The sequence below is a fragment of the Chlorocebus sabaeus genome, chromosome 24 (assembly GCF_047675955.1).
Source record: "Chlorocebus sabaeus isolate Y175 chromosome 24, mChlSab1.0.hap1, whole genome shotgun sequence".
Taxonomy (NCBI): domain Eukaryota; kingdom Metazoa; phylum Chordata; class Mammalia; order Primates; family Cercopithecidae; genus Chlorocebus; species Chlorocebus sabaeus.
In genome coordinates, this window is record NC_132927.1 from 77,212,970 (window position 1) to 77,237,357 (window position 24,388).

Below are 24,388 nucleotides of genomic sequence, written 5' to 3' on the forward strand. Positions count from 1 at the left end.
GCATCTGCCATTCGTGTGTGTTTCCGGACTGTGGGCTGTGTGTACCTTGGTGGGTGACTCAGTGAGAAGAAGCAGGAATGCCAAAGAGACTGTGAATGTTCTGGGTTTTGTTGTTGTTGTCGAGAGGTTGTTTCACTGGTATCTATTGCATTACATAGTAAATGACTGGATGAATGAATGAGTGAAGAAGAGGGAACGGATAAACAAGTAAATAGGTAAAGAAGTAAGCCAGCCAGGAGGAGAGTGTGTGTACCCAAGACCATGGTTCATCCACTTTGATGCCTGGGCAGTCAATATATAAATAGAAAAAACCCGTTGAATCACTAAGTAATAGGGCAACACACCAAACAATATCAGGTGATTATGGACTAAGGGATATGTGTAATTCAAATATATGCCTCTGACATTTGACAATGAAAAAGAACCTAAATAAAAGAAAGAATGGATGCTTGAGTAGTGAAGTGCAGAATGAGACATAGATTTGGAGGCCTGTCAAAATGAAAGGATGCAAGTTAGGGAACAAGTGATCAAAAGGGAGAAGGGAAGGATTTTTTAAAAAAACCAAAACAACAAATAAAAGATAGAAAGTTAAAAAAAAAAAACAAAAAACAAAACTAGAGGATGAGTAACTCTATAAGGAGGACCATGTCAGGCTATTGTAAGCTAAACATTAGGACTAATACAAATAGTATATGCTCCTGGCGTAGAAAAATAAAGAAACCACAGAGAAAGAGTTCAAAGAATAGCAAAGAAAGAAAGAGGATCCAGTGGGCGAAATATGAGAGTGTGCTTTTACCAAAAGTTATCTAAGCCTGAGCACTTGAAGTCTGCACAGAAATAAATCAATGACAAAAGAAAGAAAAAAGCCAAAAAGTCTATATTGCATGTGTGGATGAATGAATGAGCAGTGAGAATGCAGTGCCAGGTTGACACGGTGTCGTGAGGGGTTTTGAGTCATCCAGTCCTGGGCACTGAGGTCTGTTAGATGAAAGGATATGAGAAAGATAGTGTTGATAAATAAAGAAATAGGAAAAAATGTAACAAATGTTAAGTACAGAAATACATTAATGGGTGATAAATAAAGATGTAAAAGAAGGCAGTGTGATAGGTGGTGGCAAAAGATCATCACAACTAAGGGCTATGGCTGGTCCACTTCTAGAAAACCACAGGCTATCCATTAAATAATAAACATCTAAGTGAACAAGTCAGTGAGTATCTAAACAGACAAGGATGAGGCGAGTGAGAAGACGTGGCCCCATGGGTCCTCCTGATGAGGGTGTTGGGGTCCCCCCTGGGCACCCCAGCTGCATGAGAATGAAGGACAGGAGGTATGGAAAACTGTGACAGAAGAGAGAAAGGAACAGTATAAAGAAATAACAGCCAAACGGATAAATGGGTAAATCCATGAGAAGAGTTAGGCAAGGACTTGTCATAAGGGCACCTGATTCTACTAATAGAGGAATAAATGTCAAACAGAAAGAAAGAAAGCAGGAAAGAAGGATGCTATGAATGCAGGAAGGAAGGAATGAGTGAGACATGGAACCGCACGGCCAAGGATGGGCGTTTGCGGGTGGCTTTATGATGTGTACAGCCACTCCATGGCACTGAGCTCCGAAGACAGAGTGCAAGAGAGAACGAGTGAGAGAGACACAATAAAAAACGGGAAGAAATGTGAAAAGGGAGAAAGGAAGAGAGGTAACATATTAAGAAATAAATACATGCATGCAGATTTAAGACAGAGCCATGCTAGAACAGGAATGAAAGTCTGTGTGAACCAAGCAGGCCACTTAATTGGCATTGGTGCTGCTGGTATAGTCTGCCACCTACTCAGCTAAGGAACGGCTCAAAGCATACACATGGGAGGGAGGAGTGGGGCCACAGAGAGAGGGCCCATTAGTTGCAGATTATGATGTATCCAGTTAGATGCACCTGCCGTCTAGAAGTGTAAAAATAAGTATTTACATAGAAAGACTGAATGGATGCATGGCGAATGCATGAACGAATCAATGACAGAAAAGATTCGCATTGACCAATGAGGAGGGCGTTGTAGATAAGGGTGAGGGTCATTGATCCTGGGTGCAGCTCTCCAAAAGAATGACAGAAAGAAAGAGGGAGTGGTGGAAAGAAACAATAGGATGGGAAAAAATGAAAATGGAATAAAAGGAAGTGAAAGAGATAATAAATAAGTAGATGGAACAAGTTGATCAAAGGGGGCTGGTTTAGCACAAGCCATCCACATTAATTCAGATCTGTGGCTCTGAAGTTTGTTTTAAAAATTACCACAAGTGAAAGACTGAATGAAAGAATAGATGCATGCATTCCATAGGAACGCAAGAAAAGGAGCGGGGAATGGAAAAATTGGAAGAATGAGAGAGGGAGAGATGTAAGAAAAGAAAAAACTGAAGTAGGCATATGAACGAAAAGGCACTTCCTGGACAAGCACTGAAATATAATGAGACAATTTTATCCATTAAATATAATAAATAGTAAACATTGAGGTTAATCAATAAAAGCACAAATACCTGAATAGAGGAGTGACTGTCTGAATGAATGAGAATGGATGATTTTCCCTATCCTCTGCACTTAAGGCCCTAAAGAATGAAAAGAGAAACCAAGAGAGGAGAGAATATGGAAACGTATGACAGGATGTGTATAAGCAATACAAACATATTGAATGAATAAATAAAGACATAAATATGTGGGAGAGCGGACCGTGCAAGGACAAAAACAGGAGAGAAGGCAGCAAGAATTATGACTAATTCAAAACTGGGTTCCTAAGATAGTTAAATAAATCCTGCACCAAATCCCCAGGGAGAGGAATTAATGAACAAAAGACAGCCCCACGCGGACCGGTGTGCAGAAGGCTCCGGGAACCGCAGATTATGGTTAATCCAATTCTTTGCACCTGAGGTCCATAAATAAAAGAACAAATATTGAAATGAAAGAATGACAGAAAGAATGAATGGACACATGAACGACTGAATTAGAAATGGAAATGCCTGGCACAGCCAGGAAGGAGCTGCCCATGGGATTCTCATTCATCTCACTCTGGGCACCTGGGGTCCATAAGTGTGAAAAGAGGCAAGAAGAGAAGTGTGAGGGAGTCAAAGATAGAGATAAGGAAAGGCAAGAATGAAACTAAATGAAAGCGAAAGGGAAAATAAAGAAAAACCAATAAAAAAGAGAACGAATATGTGGGTGTATCTGTAAGAGCAGGATCTGTTAGGATTAGTCAGAAGGCTGTCGGTAATCCTGAAGATGGATGAGATAATCCAGGCCCAGGTTCCCAGGGGAGGGAAACTGGAGAAAATATAAAAAGAAGTGAAAAAGGAAAAAGGAAAGGTAATAAACAAACAACCAAAGTGATAAATGGATAGTTAAGGGAGGTTGTCTGAACAGGGATTATAATTAGTTTACATACGTACTCCTTAAATAGATAAATACATTACACCTTTCAAAGAATAAATGAAAAATAGAGAGACATACCTGGCTCCAAAACAAGGCTGTATCTTCTGCCACTGTAATAAAATAGATGCAATTGAGGTTCATAAATAAAAGAATAAATACTTAAACGTAAAAGGTGACTAAATGCGGGGAAGAAAGATTGCAAATAAATACATGGGCCAAAGATGTTTGTTTTGCCCGTGGGGTTTTAATTAACACAATTAATAAGGAAAACAAATACCCAAAATAAGAAAGACGGACAAATGAGTGAGTGGATGACAGAGTGAATGGTGCTTGATGAAGGAGCAGTAGTGCTTCAGAGACCAGTGTGAAGATAATGACCGGGGGAGCCCTGATTCATTTGATTCTGTGCTCCTGACTTTATAAGAACCAGAAGATGGCTGGGAATGGTGGCTCATGCCTGTAATCCCAGCACTCTGGGAGGCCGAGGTGGGTGGATCATGAGGTCAGGAGTTTGAGACCAGCCAGTTTAAGATCAGCCTGGTCAACGTGGTGAAATTCCGTCTCTACTAAAAAAATATAAAAATTACAGGCGTGGTGACGCGCCTGTAATCCCAGCTACTCGGGAGGCTGAGGGAGGAGAATTGCTTGAACCTGGGAGGTGGAGGTTGTGATGAGCCAAGATTGCACTCCAGCCTGGGCTACAGAGCAAGACTCTCAGATTTGAAAAAAAGAGAAGAAGAAGAAAGAACCAGAGAAATATAAGGAAGGGTGAGAGAAAGAAAGAAAGATACAATTTGGGAAGCAATGAATAAAGAATAAAACAACAGTCAATAAATAGGACTTGTGAATGGAGGCCTTTAGGCCAAAGGTTATGATTAATTTCAAGCTATGTTACTGACGTCCATAATCAAAGGACTCAGGTCTAAATGAATGAATGAATGATTGGAAGAAAGGGTGGTAGGAAGGTAGGAAGAAAGGAAGGAGGGAAAAAGGGAAGAGAGGAAGGAACATTCTTTCCAGTTCTGTGTTCTAGACAGTGGAATGAAGTGGTCCCCAGGGAGGGTGACTGTTGGCATGTCATGTGCTTGTCACATGCACTTGCCCAGGCTCAGGAAGACCCTGGTCTTGGGGTGCTGTTGCCCTATCTTGGCTGTGTGGGACATTTCACTGCATCTGTCTTTTCCTCAGTTTCCCCATCTGTAAACTGGGAGTGGCACCAGCTGCCTACTTGGGTTGACCTTACGTGTCCCTGTTGATGGTACCCCATCTATGGCCTGGATAGGCAGGAAGGGCTTGGACCCTGGGCCCCGCAGAAGGTTGCATGAACAAGTGGTGTGAAGCCTGGTGGGTAGCTTGGCCCTTCCCTGGGCATGGGTCACCTGTGCAGGAGGTTTTGCCCGCCAGGGGGCAGCAGAGGGTCAGGGAGCAATAGGCCCTGGGTGGAGCATGGGCCCCGCCTGCTGTGTGCCACCCTGGGTGTGGCGCCTACTCACATCCAGGGGTTGGTGCAGGGAAAGGCCAGAAGGTGGCCAGGGGCACCTGAGAAGGGGGGACCCAGAAGCCCCGGGACCCAGGAGCCCTGGGCAAACCACCAGAAACCTTGTTCTTGCAACTCTCTGCAGTGTGCCCAGGCCACCCTCTGGCCTGGTCTTCCATGGGGCAGGGCATCCAAGCTTCTCAACTCAGGGTTTCCTGGGCAGCAGGTGCACCTCAGCACCCCTGAGGTTGCAGAAGTGGTCTGGGGACCCTGGCTCCCTTGACATGCCATCCTTAGAGCCTGATTCAAGGCCTCTCTGTCTTCTCAGCTGTTTCACGATGTGTTTTGTAACTTGGCGGGATCGCGTTTCACTGTGTGGAGGTTGTCTCTTCTCTGACTCACCCTCTGGGGGACTGCAGGGGCAAATCTGGAGAGTTGCTCATGCTGAAAGTCGTCCCCCAGGGCCTCCCAGGTTCTGTTGAGTCTCCTTTCTCTGTAGTGGAGGAAATGTGCGTAGTTCTGTGTTGTGTGCATGTGTTTGTCTGTAAAAGCAAGGACCAAAGTCTCCCTTGTGACCTCTCAATTCCTATTTGGGACATTTAAAAACACTGGATTCTTAACAAGTGCCTGGAGCAGTAGGAGCACAACTTGGATGGACTCAGGATGATGGCAGGGAGCACGTGGGAGGCAGGGGAGTGGGGTGGGGCCAGGCGGTCTGGAGCGGTGGGGGTGGCGTCATGCTCAGAGTGACTCTGTAGACACTGGGTGGGATGGGGGGGTGTGGGTGCAGGCATGGATGGGGCTGTTACTCTAGCATGATGCTTGAGGTCTGAGCTGATGGCGGCAAAGTGGGGTGCTCAGGAATCAAAGCTATGGGGTTATAGACAGAATATGAAGAAGGGAGGGAAGCAAGAAGAAGGGGGTGGTTCTCACGCTTCTAGCTCCGGCCGAGTGGATGGCAACAGCATTTAGAAGGCGGAGGACATGGAATTCATGTGTCAGGAGCCACCTTCCGAGCCTCCAGTACCACGTGTCAGGGCCACATGAGCTGGGCCTCGTGGGCCTGATGTGGTGCTGGGGCCTCAGGGGTCTGCTCTTCTCCTCTTTCAGAATCTGGGGCTCCAGGCTCTGCCTTGGCTGGACTGAGGTCTGGGGGTGCACTTATTATCCCTGGGGACACCTGCTGAAGCTTCTCCCTGACAAGCCAAGTGTCGCTGTTGGATGAGGATGGGGCGGGAGGGACTCAGGGCAGAAGAAGACCAGGAGGGTCTTTCAAAAGAACTCATGTACGGCTGTTAAAAAAAGTCAGCAGAAGCTCAGGAAGACTTAAAGTGTCTTTAAGACAGAAGGCGGGGAAAGGAGGGCCCATTGCATGCACCAAGAGAAACTGGAAGGAACAGGTGACTTTGGCTGCTGGGAGAGCCTTATCCCAACATCTAGGGGCTGTCCTGATGGGTCACAGTGGGTCGAACTGAGCCAATGGGAGAAGCTCTGGGGGTAGGTGGTACCCTGGAGAGTAGGTGGGTTTGGGTTGCATGAATTCTCTGTGTCCTTTTGGAAACGCAGAGACCAGGAGGGGGCATCAGGGCTCTTAGGGTCTTTGACCCTTAAGAGTTTTGCATCTGGAATTCAAAGGGTCTTTAGTTCCGGGATGCTGAGATTCGGGATAGGGTTCCTAATGGCACAAAAGCCAGGGATAAAATGTCTTTCACGTGCTCCCCACCCGGTTCTTTCTGAACCAGACCCACAAGGTCCGAGTTGCGATCCTAGTGCTCCTGTCTGGTCAGGGCCTATCTTTATGTGTTCGTTCAACTTTTAAAAATGAGAACAAATTCTGTCTCTTGACATTGTCATTTGCATGTGCCCCACACACAAATCCTTTCCTGGTGACACGAGGAGCTACAACTCTCCTCGGCCGCCTCCTGTGACTCCCAACTCCCTCCTTGGGAAGCTTGGCCTCAGGGCCTCTGGGACAGACAGGTCCTAATGTAAATGGTATGGATGACATTTGACCTAGAGCAGTGGGAAACGCATCCACCACTCAACATTCTGACATGTCACCCATTTTACATTCTTACGGGTATTTTTTTTAAAAAAAGAGTGTCTATTTTTTAATGAGCATCCCTTCTTTAAAAAAACCTAATTGCCATTATTCACCACATACACTTTTTTTTTTTTATCCTGCCCCTTCTGTTTAATATTCTGTCATCAACATTTTCCCTTGTTCCATTCATCTTCATAACCTCACTGGCTGCGTTGTGCCTTGTTGAGTGGCTATGGCGTCATTCGCAGAACCTTTCGGTTATTCTTATGTATAACCACCTTTTAAAAATATTATGAATAATGCCACAACTAACTGCTTAGAACACCCTTTTTTTCATTCTTAAGAATTATGTTCTTCCACCCAGAAATTATCATTGCTTCATTACAGATCAGTTTCCCCTGCTAGACTGTGAGCCCCATATGGGCAAGGAGCTTATTGAATTGGCCTTTGTATCTCTGATGCCCAACATGTCATAGACTCTAAGTAAACGATGGAAGATTGGATGGAAGAATGGAGGAAGGAGCGAGTGAGTGAGCGTTTGGCTGATGGATAATTGGCTGATGGATAAGAGGGGGAAGGATGGGTGAATACATGGATTGGTGAATGAATGAATGAATGAATTTCCTTTGGTTAAGTCCCTTGAAGTAAAGGCTATGGATCTTTGTATGGATATTGATTAATTTCAGAAGGCTTACAGCATTTTACAATGTTCAGCTATGTATGACTATTTAATTAAGATTTGGCTAGTTTGTCTCTGTTCTAAAGTACTTTTGCATTACTCTAACTTGCATTGCCTTAATTACTAATGACGGGCGAACACTTTCACCTATGTTTGTTAACAAATTGTATTTTCTCTTCTGTGAACTGTTTGTCCAAGCCCCTTGGGTCATGGCTTTTGGAAGAGACTGGTCCCAGGTGTCCTTGGGATGTAGGGAGCCCTTACCTCACTGGAGGCATTCAGGGAACCAGCTAGGTAGCCCTCAGGGAAGATAGTGTTTAGGAGACTCCCATGGTGCGGGGTTGGCCTAGGTGGCCTTTCAGGTTCTTTACAGATCAGTTTTCCCTGCTAGACTGCGAGCCCCATGTGGGGCTTTGCTTATTAGGATTTGCTTATCCCTGGGAAGTGGGTGATGGGGACAAGGACACCTTCCATTGGCAGGTGGAGACACTGCAGGCTGGACCTCCTGGGGGTGCTCGTGAACTCCGATCTTGCCCTCCATAAAACCCCTGTGGGACAGGAATAGCTCTCTGAACCTCCAAGGTCCAGATGGCCACATCCTAGCACCCTGTACGATCAGTTGGTGGCCTTCCCACCAGCCCAGTCTTTGGGGTTTAACTGGTGAATGGAACATTTTTGGATCAGGACTGATGGGAGAATCCCCTTTTATTTTTCTTCACCTGGGGCAATTACATTCCAAGGAGCAGAATAAAGGGCATGTTCTGCCCAAAGCATCAGGGCTCACAGGTCAGTCACAGCCATTTGGGGAGGGCACATCACCCAAAGAGGGCTTGCCCTTCTTTCCAGAGCATCCTCCGCTCTCAGCAGAGCTGCTTCTGCCCACCCATCCCTCTACTATAGCACTGAGCACTGTTTGCCTGTGTCAGAATCGCTCACCCACATGTTTAGCTTTGTATCCAAGCTTGGGAGGCCGACGATGACTTTCAACATGAATTGCTCCATCTACCCATCCATGCACTCGGCCTGCTTATCTTGACCCCGTGCTTTTGGCTTTTTCTTCTCCTGAAAGCAAACCCTTTCATTTTGGGTGGGCTGTGTAGCACCATGGGCTGTGGTTATGAAGCAAACACCTTTTCTTGTAGCTCCTCCTCCGGGTTACTGCTCTGAGCGCATCCCAGCTGGATCTCATCTGCCACTGTCACCCACGGCTTCTTCCCCACGGTGCTTTCCATGTGTCACACACCACGACTCTGACCCAGGGTCAGGGTCCCAGAGTAGCCCTGGGCCAAGCCCTCCACCCATGAGCGGAGAGGTCCTGCCCAGGCCTCGCCTTGCCTGGCGCGTGGTCCCTGCCATGAGCTTTGCGTTCAGCCTTTCAGCTTCCTCCACCAGACGGCAGTGGTTGTAACTCATCCATTCATTCCTTCATTCCTTCCTTCCTTCACTCACAGCCAATAAACATTAGAAAAAAATTAGCCAGTGCTATACTAGAGCTGGCTCCCAAGGACCCACTGCCACATTGCCTTTTGAAAGGAAACAATGAACATTTTGGTAAAGGGGCCGTGCTTGTGTGTCGGTGACAAGGTGAGATCCCTGAGTCAGCTCAGGCTCGTAGATTCGAGTTCTGTTGCAAGTTTCACTGCCCCTCTGACTTTGTCCCCTGTACAAGTAGGTTGATTAGGAATCAGCCAACTGTGTTCCCTGGGTGCTCAGAAATCACAGCCCATATCCTCGAGAAGCCAAAATGAGAGCCAGGGGTTCCGAGATGAGTGGCTGCTTCTGGCTGTGAGCAGGCTTTCAAGTCATTAGAACACTCTGGCCTTTCCTGGAGGTGATCTTGGAGCCATTCCTGCCCCTTTCAAGAGGAGTTAATGCCCAGCTCTATTTAGAGAAAATTGGGGGAGATGATTGCTCATGTGGGTGATAAGAATCACCTCCCGTGCAGGGTTCTGCGTGGAACACTCCATTGGCAACCCTGGGTGTCCAAGGCACGTGGCATTTTGCAAACTAAGGGCACAGCTCCAAGCTGTCCTGCAGGTCCCAGACCAGGTGAGAACTCCCTGAGTTCCTGCTGCATGGGTAGGGGGTGAGGCATCGGTCTTGGGGCTTCCACCTGGAATTCTGAATGTTATTCATTGCATTGGAGAGGAAGGAGAGTAGGCAAAGCCAAGACCCGGGAGCTGGACAAACCTGTGTGGTTTAAAGTCACTGTGAGAGCTGGAGTTGAACCTGCCCTCCGGGGAGGACTGCGGCACCTACCTCGCAGGGCTGTTGTGAGGAGCAATGTAACCGCCATTTTGAACTGTGATTCTGGAAGGGCGGTGTGCGTGTCCCCGGGGGTGTGCCAAGGGAGTGAGGATAAAAGGCCAGGGAGACAGCCTGTCTCAGGTGGCTGAGTGGGAAAGTGTTTCTCTCTAAACATGGAGGGGTGTATGGTGGGACAGGAGGAATTTTGGCAGGAACTTTCATGCTAGGGGTTTGGGGGACTCTTTGGGCAATGCCCCTGGACCCCCCGGGGGTACGGTTCACGCTCACCTCTGAGAGGCTGGAAGCTCCTGACTGTGCTTTCTGAATGCTGTGTGCTTCCTGCCTCTGTGCCTGGCCTGTGGGCAGCACCTACTTCAAAAGGCCCCTCTGGGTAGTGTCCTTTTCCCCAAAATATTAGGCACCAGCCATCAAAGACACTGCATTGTCCCCTCCTCCACCCCTCCCATAACTGACAACTTTTGGGCTCAAGTGCCGGCAGGCTGGGTGCCCAACACAGTGCCTGGCGAGTGGTAGCGCTTGCCTTTCTTTTCTGTTGAATGAATGGATAGCTAATGAAATTGTAACCAATGACAAGCCTTGATGTTTATAACCTTTACTAAGAGATTATTATTTTGCTCTTCATGAACCTGTTAACAACTGCCATATTGTATCTTACGGACGTTTGTATGCCATGTTTGAAGAGCAGGAGCCTTGTTTCGGCATCATGTGATGGAATCTGAGCTGTCTGATGAGAATCTGTGTTTTGTGTTAGAAAGAGCCTGGGCCTTAGGATCTGGCAGACCCAGGGGCTACTTAATTAACCTTTTGCCTCTTTGACCCTTGATCTCCTTTTCTCTAAGCCATAGGTCACCAGAAAGCCTACCTCACAGGGCTGTTGTGAGGGCCGAGGGTGGGTGTGCTGTAACCGTGCTGTGCAGATGCTGGCTTTCCCTGGGAATGGGCATATGGTGGGGTTTGTCTTGAAAGCATGAGTGATGGCTTTACTAGTCCTAAGTGAATAAAAAGTTAGCCCTGACCTTACGCTGGGATTGCATTTCCCACAGTCAGTGGCATGTGCAAACCAGTGGTGGAGCAGCCTGCAGGTGCTTAGCTATGTGGGCCCAGAGTAAATATTTGTTTGATTGATAAGTGATGGCTTTTTCCTTCCTCAGAGGTTACCCCGCCCCCCCGTTCCACCATGGGCTGCTGCGTCTCCCCAGCAGGTTGTAGCTGGCAGGGCCATTGTGCTTTGGGGTTTGCTGTACCTGTCGGTGCCATGAGGGGGGGCGGTCTGTCTGCTTGGAGGGGCTTCTGCAAACATTCATGTATGCCCCTGGTTTCGTTTGTTAGGGAGGAGGAGTGGGGGTGACCTAGGGAGAGGATGAGGAAGGGGTTCTGGGTGGCATCCTTGGGGTACTAACCCTCCCTTCACCCTGTGCTCTGAATTTCCACACGGCCCTTTTCTTTCCCTGGTAGAAGGTACTGAAGGTAGGCTTTGCCACCTTCTCTGGGTCTGGCACCAAGCTTGGGGGTCTTGTACACTTTCCCTTCTCTAACTGGGATGTGGGTCCATTTCCTAGATGAGCTTGCTGAGACTCAGGACAGCTGGTATCAGAGCCGGGACTTCCCAGTCTTGCACAAACAACCTGTGCTTTTTTGAGTCCACCAAATAAGGCCTCCTACCTGGTCCGGTTCATCCCTGCCAGCCCCCAGCAACTGCAGCCTGGGCGTCCCCACTCCTGCCGAGTGCCTAGGAGTGCTCTGGAAGAGGAGTGCAGGGATGAAGAAGGAGGCTGTGCCCTCCAGGGGACTCAGCTGCATTAGAGAAGGTGCTGCTGCGCTGGCGGGGGTCTCCGGACATCCCAGGCAGGGGTCGTTTCTGATCAGGGATCTCTTCACCAGACCACCATATTCCTTTTCCAGCCCTCATCTCTTGCATGTGGGGGTGCAGTATTTGGCTCTCACATCCCCACATTCCAGCTGGTGGGGGTTTGAGCTGGATGTTCCTTCTGCTCCCCACTCCCCACTCCTGGTCCCCACCCCATGCAAGGCTCCCTTGCCCCCACTCTTTGTCTCCAGCTTTCCCAGCCTCGGTGGGCAGGCACCTGGGCCCCTTGCCGCCCCAGGCCTCATCCACCCGCCTCTTCTTTCTCAGCCTGAGCTTTACTGTGAGGTCTAGGAGTCACACCTTGGTCCCTGCCATGCCTGCCCCCAGGAGCACCCACATGGGTCCCCTGATTCTCCCCTCCCCTGGGCTTTGCTGGGGAGCCCTTGCAGTGTGGCCTTGGGGTCTGCCCCATGCCCATCCCCTGTTCTTGAGAACCTGGAAGCAGAGGGAGCCCCTCCTATTGCTCCCAAGGGGCTCCACAGTAGGAGATTCTGAGTCTGTGTTTAGGTATCTATTCCTGGATGGGGCTTGGGGTCCCCTCAGGCCAGGCCTGTGTGTGACCTAAGGCTGGGGGGGCTCTATTAGGCACCTAGTGTCCCTTGGAGTTGGGCGGGGCTGGGTCCTGGACTCCTGAGGGCGGGTGGGGAGACAGGCTCAGGGAGATTTCCATGAAGCTGCCCTTGAAGCCCTGCTCTGAGGCCTGCACTGCCCTGACCCTTTACACCCTGCCTCCTGCACTAGTAGGCACCTAACAGATGCTCGCCACCTGTGAAGGGCGGGGTTTAAATGGCTGGAAAGAGCTGAGTGGGCCGGCTGGCTAGTGTACGTGCATTTGTTTAAGAGGAAAGGGTGTGTTTCTTGGCAAAGACTCTTCGGAGGAAACTCTGAACTGGGGAAGGGTCTCTACCTGTTCTGGAGCCTCACTGCCCTTCCTGCCAGTCTGGGGACAAACTCACTGGTGGGTTTCCCCCAGTGGAAACACAGTATTTTGGAAATATTTAGATCTAGGATAAAACTTCATCTGGACCAACATGTGTGTGTTGGTGGTGTGGCCCAGGTGATTTTGAGACTGTAGAATACATTTGGCAATTTCCAAATGGAGGGATGACTTGCTCCTCCGCCCCCCATGCCCGCCCTGAGGCTGGAGGCCTCAGAAGCCCCTGCCTTGGGAGGAGCCTGTTCCACCTGAGAAGGCTTTGTCCCCACCATTGGTGATAATCAGTGTTGACCTGTGAGACACCTGCCAGGTTTGGGATGCAGCCTTAGATATTCAGAAAACTGGGGGTTGAGGAGTGTGGGGATCAGACCCCAGAGCTTGAGTCCTTTTGTCTGTCTCACCCCGAAGAATGGTGCATGGGTACCAGGTAGGTTACTTGAACCACCCTGAGCCTCGATTTTCCCACCTGTTAGAAATGGGGTAATTCATGACAGTGTCTGCTCGGGAGATGGCTGTGACCCCGAGAATCCTGGCTGCATGCCTTAGACTGGCTCGTGAGACTCAAGGTCTGGGTTGAAGGTCCCCCCATCCCCTTCTGACAGTTTGCTGTTTTTAACCTGGAAAGCATCACACTTGCCTGGCACGGTTATTGTGGGATTCAATGAGATTGTTTGTGTGAAATAAATGCTTTGTGACCTGGCACACAGGCGCTCTCACCCCGGCTCTCCTGGTGGGCCTGGACCGCTGGGTACTGGCTGCAGAGGCCCTGTGCTCCCTGGAACTGTCTGCGCTGGTCCCGGGGACTCTTGGGCAGAGTGGAGGGCAAGGGGGGAAGCACCAGCCCACTCTGGGGAGACAGTGGCAGAGGGAAGGGTTTGCTTTTAAATACAGAGACTCAGCAGGTTCAGGTGGGAGATGATCAGAGGGGAAATGTTTATAACCCTCAGGAGGAGGAAGAGTCCGAGTTTTAAGAAAAACACCATAGGTTGGGCAGAAGAGCTGGGGATGGCATTTAGAAAGGATGAGAGTCCTGGGTTCTGGGTTATCAAGGTGAGAGAAATCAGGGGTTGTCAGTTGTAGGTGGACGTCAGGACTAGAGTGATGCTTCCAGAAGTTTCTACAAGTGGGCAGAGTCCAAGGTACGGCAGGGTACACCAGAAGTTGAGGGGCACTAGGTAGACAGGCCGAGCTGGTGGCTGGGTGCTCCCCTCACCCTCCATGCTGCTAGGAGCCCCTGAGCACGGACTCGCTCTCCTCTCCTCCCTCCTGGGGCCTGCCTGTCTGTCTGTGAACTCTTGTCGGCCAGCGAGGCCGGGAGCAGGTGGCCTTCATCTGCAACTGTGTCTCTCTCAGCCTCCACAGCCACGGGGACGCCCTGCACCTATTCCCACGGGACAGGCTGGACCCAGAGACTCTGGACCCGGGGCCTCCCCTTGAGTAGAGACCCGCCCTCTGACTGATGGACGCCGCTGACCTGTGGTCAGACCCGCGGGCTGGACCCCTGCCCACCCCACAGGAACCCCGAGGCCTAGGGGAGCTGTTGAGCCTTCGGTGTCTGCATGTGGAAAGTGGGCTTGTTCACCTACCTCACAGGGCTGTTGTGAGGGGCGCTGTGATACGGTTCCAAAGCACGGGCTTGGCGCACCCCACTGTGCTCTCAATAAATGTGTTTCCTGTCTTAACAAAAACAGTGATGGGTGTGCTACTAATATAAGGAGGGGTGAGTGTTGGGCGTCCTGTCTCTCTGGGCAGTGTGATGGGTGGGAGGGTGGGGAACCAGCTTGAACCCCACACAGCTGCCAGCACCCGACCCTGCCCACTGGGCTCTCAAAGGGGAGAGTGGCTCTTGGAGGTCCGGAGGTTGACACGTGCTTGGATGAACTAACATCTGTCTGGTCGCCTCCTTCTCCTGATCGTGGGATGCCAGGCTTCTTTCCAGAAGGGACTGGACAGGAGGAGGTGGGACAAGTCTGGTTTTGGTGGTGGAGAGGGGTTCTGAGTTGAGCTCACTGTGTGAGTCCCTGGAGCCCCAGAGAGGAAGCTCCCCTGGGGCTTCGAGTCTTCCTCCTCCTCTTCTCACATTCCCCAGGGCTGGGCTGAGTGGTCATCATACTTGACCTGATGTTGAGCGATGGCCAAGGTGGCCCAGCCAGGCTGGGGCTAAACTCATTCCTCAAAATGGCTCCTGAGCAGGGCTCTGTGTATAGGCTCCTAAGCAGGGCTGCAGAGGTAGAGCCTCAGACCCATCCCTGCCCGCGGCAGGAGTGCTGGCTGAGCCGGGGAGGTGAGCCTTCCTCCCTGCAGAGTGCTTTCTGTGAGCAGCTTGTGGCTGGGCTGAGTGGAGGCACTGAGGGCAAGGGACTGAAGGGTGCTAGACCTGAGTCAAGATGGATCCTGAGTCTGCACACCTGGCTTTGCTGCAGCAGATGATAAGGACATGCTCCCTATGGGGAAGGAGAGACCGACCGCTTTTGCTGCCACAGCCACCATGGCCATCACAGCTACCACGGCCACCACGGCCACCACCACTACCACCACCATCACAGCCATGGCCGCCACCGCCACTGCCACCTCCTCCTCCTTCTCCTTCCTCTCCTCCTCCTTCTCTTCTTCTTCCTCCTCTTCCTCCCTCTTTTCCTTCCTTCTCCTCCTCCCTCCTCTTCTTCCTCCTCCTCTTCCACTTTCTCTTCTTCTTCCTCCTCCTCCTTTCTCCTCCTCCCTCTTCTTTTTTCTCCTTCCTCCTTCTCCCTCCTACTCTTTCTCCCTCTTCCCCTTCCTTTCCTGCCTTCTTCTCCTCTTTCTTTTCCTCGTTCCTTTTTCCTTTCCTTCTCCCTCCTCCTCTTTTCCGTCTTCTTCCTTTTTCTCCTCCTCCTTCCTTCCCTTCATTTGTTTCTCCCTCTTCCCCCTCCTCCTCTCTCTTTTTCTTCTCCTTCTTCCTCCTCCTTCTCCTCCTGCTTTTCCTCCTCCTCTCCCTCACAGGGCGGTATCTCTCAAGAGAACTGCAGGCAAGTCCAGCCGTAAGTGAACAGGACTGAGCATGGCCCCTTTGCTGAGAGAAACAACTGCCTTGAGGATCATGGCCATGACTTCACAAAGGAGACCTGACCCAGCCCCTGATGGAGATGGTGACATGGATGGCACTGAGTGATGACCCAGGCAGCAGTGAGAAGAGGAGGAGATGGCCTTCAGAGTGCACCCCACCTAGATGAGCCAATCTGTGCTCAGCCAAGACCAGGCTGAGAGTCCAGGAGAGTTCTGTGTGGTGAGCAGAGTGTCAGCCTTTGATGAAACTCAGGTGTCCACAGCAAGCCACCCACTGGTGTTCCAGAGCCAAGATCCCAGCTTCAGCCTCTGTTGAACCTTGGGCATTCAGAATGAGCTGCCCGACTTTTGATGTCCCAGAGCTAAGACTCAGTTCCAGCCTCTGATGATGAAGCTCAGATGTCCAGAAAGAGGGACCTCCGTGATGTTCTAGAGCCAGGACTCCAGATCCAGCATCTGATGATGCTCAGATGTCTAGAAAGAGGAACCTCCTTGATGTTCTAGAGCCAAGACTAAAGATCCAGCATCTGATGCTCAGATATCCAGAAAGAGGGACCTACTTGATGTTCTAGAGCTGGGACTCCAGATCCAGTGTCTGATGCTCAGATATCCAGAAAGAGGGACCCCCTTGATGTTCAAGAGCCAGGACTTCAGATCCAGCATCTGACGATGCTCAGGTGTCCAGAAAGAGGGACCTCCGTGATGTTCTACAGTCAGGATTCCAGATCCAGCATCCGATGATGCTCAGATGTCTAGAAAGAGGAACCTCCTTGATGTTCTAGAGCCAAGACTAAAGATCCAGCGTCTGATGCTCAGATATCCAGAAAGAGGGACCTCCTTGATGTTCTAGAGCCAGGACTCCAGATCCAGTGTCTGATGCTCAGACGTCCAGAAAGAGGGACTTCTTGATGTTCAAGAGCCAGGACTTCAGATCCAGCATCCGATGATGCTCAGGTGTCCAGAAAGAGGGACCTCTGTGATGTTCTAGAGCCGGGACTCCAGATCCAGCATCTGATGATGTTCAGATGTCTAGAAAGAGGAACCTCCTTGATATTCTAGAGCCAAGACTAAAGATCCAGCGTCTGATGCTCAGATATCCAGAAAGAGGGACCTCCTTGATGTTCTAGAGTGGGGACTCCAGATCCAGCGTCTGATGTTCAGATATCCAGAAAGAGGGACCCTCTTGATGTTCAAGAGCCGGGACTCCAGATCCAGCATCTGATGATGCTCAGATGTCTAGAAAGAGGAACCTCCTTGATGTTCTAGAGCCAAGACTAAAGATCCAGCATCTGATGCTCAGATATCCAGAAAGAGGGACCTCCTTGATGTTCTAGAGCCAGGACTCCAGATCCAGCATCCAATGATGCTCAGATGTCCAGAAAGAGGGACTTCTTGATGTTCTAGAGCGAGGACTCCAGTTCCAGCCTCCAGTGAAGCTCAGAGGTCCAGAAAGAGGGACCTCCTTGATGTTCTAGAGCCAGGACTCCAGGTCCAGCCTCCAGTGAAGCTCAGATGTCCAGAAAGAGGGACCTCCTTGATGTTCTAGAGCCAGGACTCCAGGCCCAGCCTCCAGTGAAGCTCAGATGTCCAGAAAGAGGGACCTCCTTGATCTTCTAGAGCCAGGACTCCAGTTCCAGCCTCCAGCAAAGCTCAGAGGTCCAGAAAGAGGGATCTCCTTGATCTTCTAGAGCCAGGACTCCAGGTCCAGCCTCCAGTGAAGCTAAGATGTCCAGAAAGAGTTACGACCTTGATGTTTTAGAGCCAGGACTCCAGCTCCAGCCTCCGATAAAGCTCGGATGTTTAGAATGAGGGTCCTCCTTGATGTTCTAGAGCCGAGACCCAGCTATAGTGCTTAATGAAGCTCAAGTGTCCAGAAAGAAGTGCCTCTTTGATGTTCCAAAACCAGGATTCCAAGTCTATCATTTGATAAAGATCAAGTGTACAGGAAGAGAGACCTCCTTGATGTTCCAAAGCCAGGACTTCAACTCAAACTTTTGAAGAAGGGCAGATGTCCAGAAAGAGGGACCTCTTTGATGTTCTAGGGCTGGGACCCAGCTCCAACATCTGACAAAGCCCAGATTTCCAGAAAGTGGGAACTCCTTGATGTTCCAGAGCTGAGGGACCTCCTTGATGTTCCAAAGCTAGGACTTTAGCTCTAGCTTTCGTTGAAGCTCAGATGTGCAGAAAGAGAGACCTCCTTGATGTTCTAGGGCTGGAATCCAGCTCCAACCTCTGACAAAGCTCAGATGTCCAAAAAGAAGAGTCTCCTTGATGTTCTAGAGCCTGGACTCTAGCCCTAGCCTCTAATGAAACTCAGATATCCAGAAAGAAGGACTTTCTTGACATTCTAGAGCCAGAACTCCATCTCCAGCCTCTGATGAAGCTCAGATGTTCAGAAAGGGGGACTTCCTTTATGTTCCAGAGCCATGACCCGCTCCAACCTCTGACAAAGCCCAGATGTCCAGAAAGAGGGACCCCCCTTGATGTTCTAGAGCTGGAACCCAGATCCAGCCTCTGAGGAAACTCAGGTGTCCAGAACTGGTGAGAAAGCCTCAAGGCTGTGGGCTTCCCAGGGCAGGGATAGGTGTGACCAAGTTTGAATTGAGACTGGAGAGGGCAGACAACACTCTTCTGTGCAAGGGTGGCCTACAGCATTTCTCAATAGTGACACTAGCATAAAGACGGGTCCCGGTTGCAGAAGGAGAGATGTGGAGAGGGGACTCCCTGTGGGAGGAAGAGTATTAGGAAGAACATGGCAGCAGAAATCATGGATTGCAGATGGGGTGCCTTTGATGAAGCCTGCCTGAGGGCATGTAACACTGCAGCAAAGCACCGTTTTATGCCTTTTAGTTGTGCTGGACTCATGGCTGGCCACACACCAACCTTGACCCACAGGGCTGCCAAATTGGCTGGACCCTGGAATGTAACCCAAGCTAGTTTCTGCGGCTTAGCTCCTCTCCCAGTGGAAGGTGCTAAACCCCCACTTGCCAGCCCAGTGTAAAGCTGCAACCTTGGGGCGAGTCAGATCTGGTTGCCTCCTCCTAGCAACGGAAGTTCACCTAGGTTAGGACTGGGACAGGGTCAGGCTATCACAATGGGTGTGAAGACAGCATGAATGGCAAAGGAGGCCCCCAAATACCTGGGGACATGGATGCTAATGTCTCAGGTGAAGCTGGTTTGGGGCTGGAGCCCTGCCCTGAGCACCTTGACTCTATCACTTGCCCTCCAGGAGCTCCATTGACACCAGACTGTCCATTAAGCTGAAGAGAGATGGTGAGTAAAGAAATAGGGCAGGAATACTGGCTTGCTCAGAAGCCATAAGAGCATTATAGGTAGACAGAGTCCAAGTGATGAAAGAAAAATGTAGACTTGGGGAGGAGAGAGTGTTGAATGCTATTCGGGGTGTTTGAACTCTGCAATATCCAGATTGGGAGAGAATCTGATCTCACCAGTTTTGCCATTCAGACACAGCTATGAGAATGGATCCTAGAAGATGATTTACTTCATTCAGCTGGAGTCTGGAGGAAAAGGGAGCAGCTAGCAAGAATTCTTGAAAAACATACCCTAATGATGCCACATCATTCTGGTGATATTTCCTAGAAACTCATTAGAACTTGGAACTATGCAAACAAGAACTTCTTTGATGAGTAACTGGAACTTGAGACTTGGGATTGAATGAAGGAGAAATGTCATATTAGAGGACTGCGCCCCCGCTCCCCACCCTCATTTGGCCAAGTTATTTTAGGAAATTTCCAAGAACAAGCAATTGGAATCACTCGTTGCTGATTTCCTAGAAGTCTCCACAACAGATTCTGAAGCCAAATGCAGAATGGGTGGGCCCAGCTTGTGAGGCTTGTGAAGAAAATGTGACTTCTACTCTATAAAGTCATTGACCTCAGGGAGCAAGACTCAGAAGTAGAGCTGCGTTAGGGAAAATGAGGACAGAACAGAAGGTCTAGATGGCCAGGCAGAGCCCCATTGCAAGGGCGAGCCTTGAGATGACTATGGGCCCTCCCCTGCTGGCAGCCACAGCTTGCCTCAGACTCACCCCTCAGAGCCTGCTTCTCCGTCACTCCCTTTGTCCTTCTCCTGCCCATCAGAGGGATGTTCTCCAGTCTGCTGTGTTGCTACCTGGCTTCCATGGGCCATGGCCTGAGCCAGGCTGTGGGCTCCGGGTGACTGTCCGTGAGGTATGGTGAGCTTCCTGAGTGGTGGCCATGTGGCAAAGTGGATCCATCGCAGGGAAGTGGGCGATCACTGGGGGAGAGGAAAATCATGGCTTTCTTCCTTCCCAGGAGGGGCTGAACTGGGCTCCCAATTTCCCTGACACTCCCAGCTCAGCTTGTAGAGGAATCAGGGAATGGAGACGCCTTGGGCTGCAATTTTCTTTCAGATGACTGTAATTTTCCCCTCTTATCCTCACGGGTAGCTGCCGTGGGACAGGGGCAGGCGGGCACTCTGAAAGCGTTTCCTCAAGCTCCCCTTCAATGCAGGGCTGTTCTCACGTGCCCACCAGCCAGCAGGAGGTTGTGCTTCTAATTGTGACCCCCTACTTCTCAGAAGACACTTCGGACTCCACCCCCGCCTCCATACCCAACAATGGCGTGCAGCATTTCATGTGACTGAAATGGAAATCCAGCCTGGCCCTCTAGGGCCTCAGTGAAGCCAGTCCCAACCACAGCACATGATACCCTCTGCAGAGGCCGGGCTCATGAACGGCCTGGGTGGGTGGAGGTGGGTTGAGGGGACAGGGTGGGTAGGGCAGGGGAGGGCAGGAGGACAGTGACCAGCTGGTCCAGAGTCCTGCCAAATTCAATCCAGATGTTACTGGATTAATCAGCCAAGGAGGGGGAGCCCCGCCCCTACCCCATGGAGACATTGATGAGCCCCATGGGATAGCTGTGGCTTTCCAGGCAGCCCACAGACCTACAGCTGCCTGTCAGCAGCCAGGGCCTTCTGGGCAGAGCGCCTCGAACCCCAAATTGCCCTGGGAGGGTGGGTTTTTGGTGTCAGCTTAGTTCAGCTCAGCCAGCTTTTATAGAGCACCCACTGGCTGGCTCATTGGAGTGATGCTGTCGTGGGGTAGATGAGCCGCAAGGCAGATGCACAGGGTTGGGTGCAGGCAGCACTCCATGGGGGCGTGCACGGGGCCGCTGCTTTTCAAGCAGAGGTGGACTGAAGGCTGGGCTTGCAAGGGGGTGGGCTGGGGTGGGCACTGGCAGGGAGTTCTGAAACATTACCTATATACCTGCACTTTACAAAGCACTTTATATGTTTGCCTGGTGTTGGCTGATGGTGCAAGGAGTGAGTGGAGATGCCTGTCTGTGGCCTGGGTGCTGGTTAGTACCCCCATGTCAGGTACAGACCCTGGGCTCAGAGTGGGCAGAGGCTGTCCTAGGGATTCTTGAATGTCTATCGGGGGACTGGGATTCCCTTCCTGGGACCAGCGGGGGCTCTTCCTGAGATACTATGGCTGGTGGCCTTCCTCCCCCAGAATCACAGGGCCATATGCTAGGAGGAAAGACCTTGTAAACTCCAGACCTGACCTCCTGGGACCTGAGGTTAGTTACCCAGGTGGGGATTTGCCTCTCTTGCCCTTCATTTAGAATTGGCTGTGAGCCCCTAAGGGCCAGGCCTTAGCCAAAAGCCTGCACGCAGCCCGGTGCTCCTGCAGAAGTGCTGCCTCTGGAGGGTTTCTGCAACTTGGGACTCCTGGCAGTGGGGCTAGTGTCCCCCACTCATCCCTGCTCCTGCACAGTCCCCAGCACTAGGTGGGCACCCTCTAGTGTGGCGTGAATGGGCTCCTATGCCCATTAGCCCCGGGTTAGGCTCGGATGTATGTACTGAGCTCCTGTTATGGGAGGGCTCAGAGACAGGGACCCCTGGCCTGGGAGGGGGTAGCTGTGTGCATATGTGTGGGTGCGTGTGCCTCCATGAGCCTATGTGTGCCTTTGTGAGCCTGTGAGCGTGTGAGCATACCTGGTGTGCGTGTGTGTGGGCGCACGTGCCTGCGAGTGCATGCATGTGCAGCTCTGTGCTTGTGTGTATGTGCGTGGGTGGGAGACAGATGGTGGAGAGCGACTGGGAGTGGGCAAGAGTGGATCTGTCCCTAAGCCTAGAGCACCCTGGATGCCGATGCCACATCCATATCCTGCCCCCAGACCTGCTTCCCAGAGTCACCCATGCCTATACCCCCTGTGGCTTTGCCCACCAGTCCATCTGTGTGTCCAGGTCTGCCTCAGTGAACAGAAGAGTGAGAGTCTTGGCCCTCGAACCCGTAGTCTTCTCCATGCTTCTCCACCTCCCCCACTGCCTCTTCTTGGCAAAGCCGCAGGAGTGAGACCTGGGCTGAGGCCAAGGGTGGGCGTACTGTGCCCCCATGGGCTGCAGACACCATCCTCTCACCAGCTCTCCCTCCTGTGTCCTGGAGTGGAACCTACCCCCATTGCCCACTCCTTAACCCCTACCCCCTTGTCTGGGGTTCTGGCCATCCCCCCACCCCCACCTGCTAGTCTCCAGCTTCCAAGGCAGCTCCCAAGACAATGGGTTGAATAAGGGGCAGGCTGGGTCCTGTGCCTAGCCCCTCAGCTCCCCCAGCCGCTGCATGGGGCATCTGCTGCTCTGTGGCGCTGGCTGGGGAACCTCAGAACCAGATGGGACCTCCCAGGCGTCGGCTGCTGCATCACGCTCTGGACAGGGCCTTGGGCCTGGACGACACCTGTGCCCGCCATGCCCTCTGGCCAGATGCTGCACCCTCCACCCAGCCTCCAGGTGAGTTCTCGCCGTGCCCACGGTGCCCCACCCTCCTCAGCATCCAGGTGATGCACCTACCTGAGGTTCTGAATGCAGAGGGGAACTGCTGGCCTTTGCGCTGCGTATTTATGCACTGATTTCAATTGAAGGGAGCCCAAAATGACATCAGGCTTTTTCTGAAAAAGTCTGTTTTGCCCGACTGATTTGCCAGTGAGGTTCCGAGTACACAAATCAAAATGAGCTGATTCCACACCTCTGAGGTTTTGACAGGTGCTCCAGACATAGCATTTGTCACATTTATATGCTGTAGTGTATGCCAGAGGCCACCTCATCGCAACTTTGTAGACTTCCTATTAAGTTTTATGGCCCGTTTAAAAATGGGCTATGGGACGGGGAGATCCGTGGCTTTCCAAAATCCCTTCATGGGGTCTGCAAGCAGAAATGTCTACTGCCCCCTGTTCCAGGGCACGCCCCGCTCCTCACTGGCAGGGCTCTCGGGCTCACTGATTGTTCTCTGAGCTTCACACACGACCGATTTTCTGTTAATGCAACTGCGTGAGTTGGGTAGCGGGGGCGTCGAGCCGAACGCTGGGCTGGATGGGAAAGGCTCCTGCTTCATGTCCCACCTTGACCCTCAGAGGTTTCCAGGCCCAACTCTTGGGCCCTGGCTTCCTCCTCTCCCTCTCGTCTTTGGGGGGTCCATCTCATGCATGTCTGTTACCATGGACTCCATCATCACGGCTCCCATCACCTCCATCTGGCCTTTGTCATCCTGGGCACAGCATCTCATCTCTGGCCATCCCAGCCTCCATCACCCGCCTCACCTCCATCATCCTCGCTTCGGGGCTCATTCTGGCCTCCAGGGCTTTGTACATGGTAGGCTTTCATTCATTCGTTTGCACATTCGGTGAAGGTCTACTGTGTGCCAGGCCCTGTGCCAGGCATCGTGTAGATGGACGTTGCCCTTGTGAGTGCACGCCTCGGGGAGACACACGCCAGCCGGTGGATGGCAGGAGAGCCTGGGCCAGGGCTGGGGTTGGGGTGTGGGTGTGGGCATGGGCGCAGAAGAGGGTGAGCTGCTCTCCAGAGGGGTGGGGTCAGCTGGGGTGGTGGGCAGGGGGTGGGGATGCGGGCTCAGCTGAGGTCCTGCTGTGTGGAGCCTGGGGGGAGAGATAGCACGTCCCCTCTCTATTCCCCATGGGTCATCTCAGTAATGGCTGCAGGAGTTCAGGGGTCCCTAGATCATTCCCGAGGTCCTCACTTCCAAGTCCTTGGCAAGATTCCTGCGCCCTAGGAGCCTTCTGGCACCTGAACTCTGCCACTTGGTCTGTTGGTCAGCCTCTGCGCTGCCCACCTTGGTGGGTGTCATTGGATTGTTAACAATATACGTTTTGCTCTAAAATGATGGTGACTGAGGATGGGAATTATTTTGTCTATTGATTTTAATGTTTTCTTTTGTGTGTGTGAAGTGTTTGTTGTGAAATATCTATTTTGGAAGATTTTAGGTGTTGGAAAGCACCCTGTGATGCCCTGGGGTGAAGGGATATGGACTCCCAGGGGCAAAACAGTGGACTCTGAGGTCCTCAGGGGCACCTGCCTTTAAGGACTGGAGCACACTCAGTGTTCGGGGGCCTCTGTGGTCTTTATAGATGTCCCATGTTTGTTAAGAAAATGTTACTTTTGCCGGATGAACTTCTGAAAACCGTTTAGAATTGTTTATCTGCATGTTTTACTTCATTCAGAATTAGAATCGGTGGCATGTAGATATGCTTCTGGGTCTACTGAGATGAGGCAGGCTGCCTGGGTCTCCACCTTCAGCTCAGGACACCCGTGATTCCCCTGGGAGGGGCTTCCTTCATTAGATGTTCACAAGGCTGAAAAGTGTCCCAGCCTCAAGTGTCACGTGGAGCCTC

At 51.3% G+C, this 24,388-nt stretch overlaps 1 pseudogene across 1 annotated transcript; it reads left to right on the forward strand.

The window, feature by feature from the left end:
- LOC119619087 (uncharacterized) lies at window positions 1-14,027 on the forward strand (annotated as a pseudogene). The gene has a single exon (XR_005235478.2). The product of XR_005235478.2 is annotated as an uncharacterized protein (transcript).
- Window positions 14,028-24,388: the final 10,361 nt, after the last annotated feature.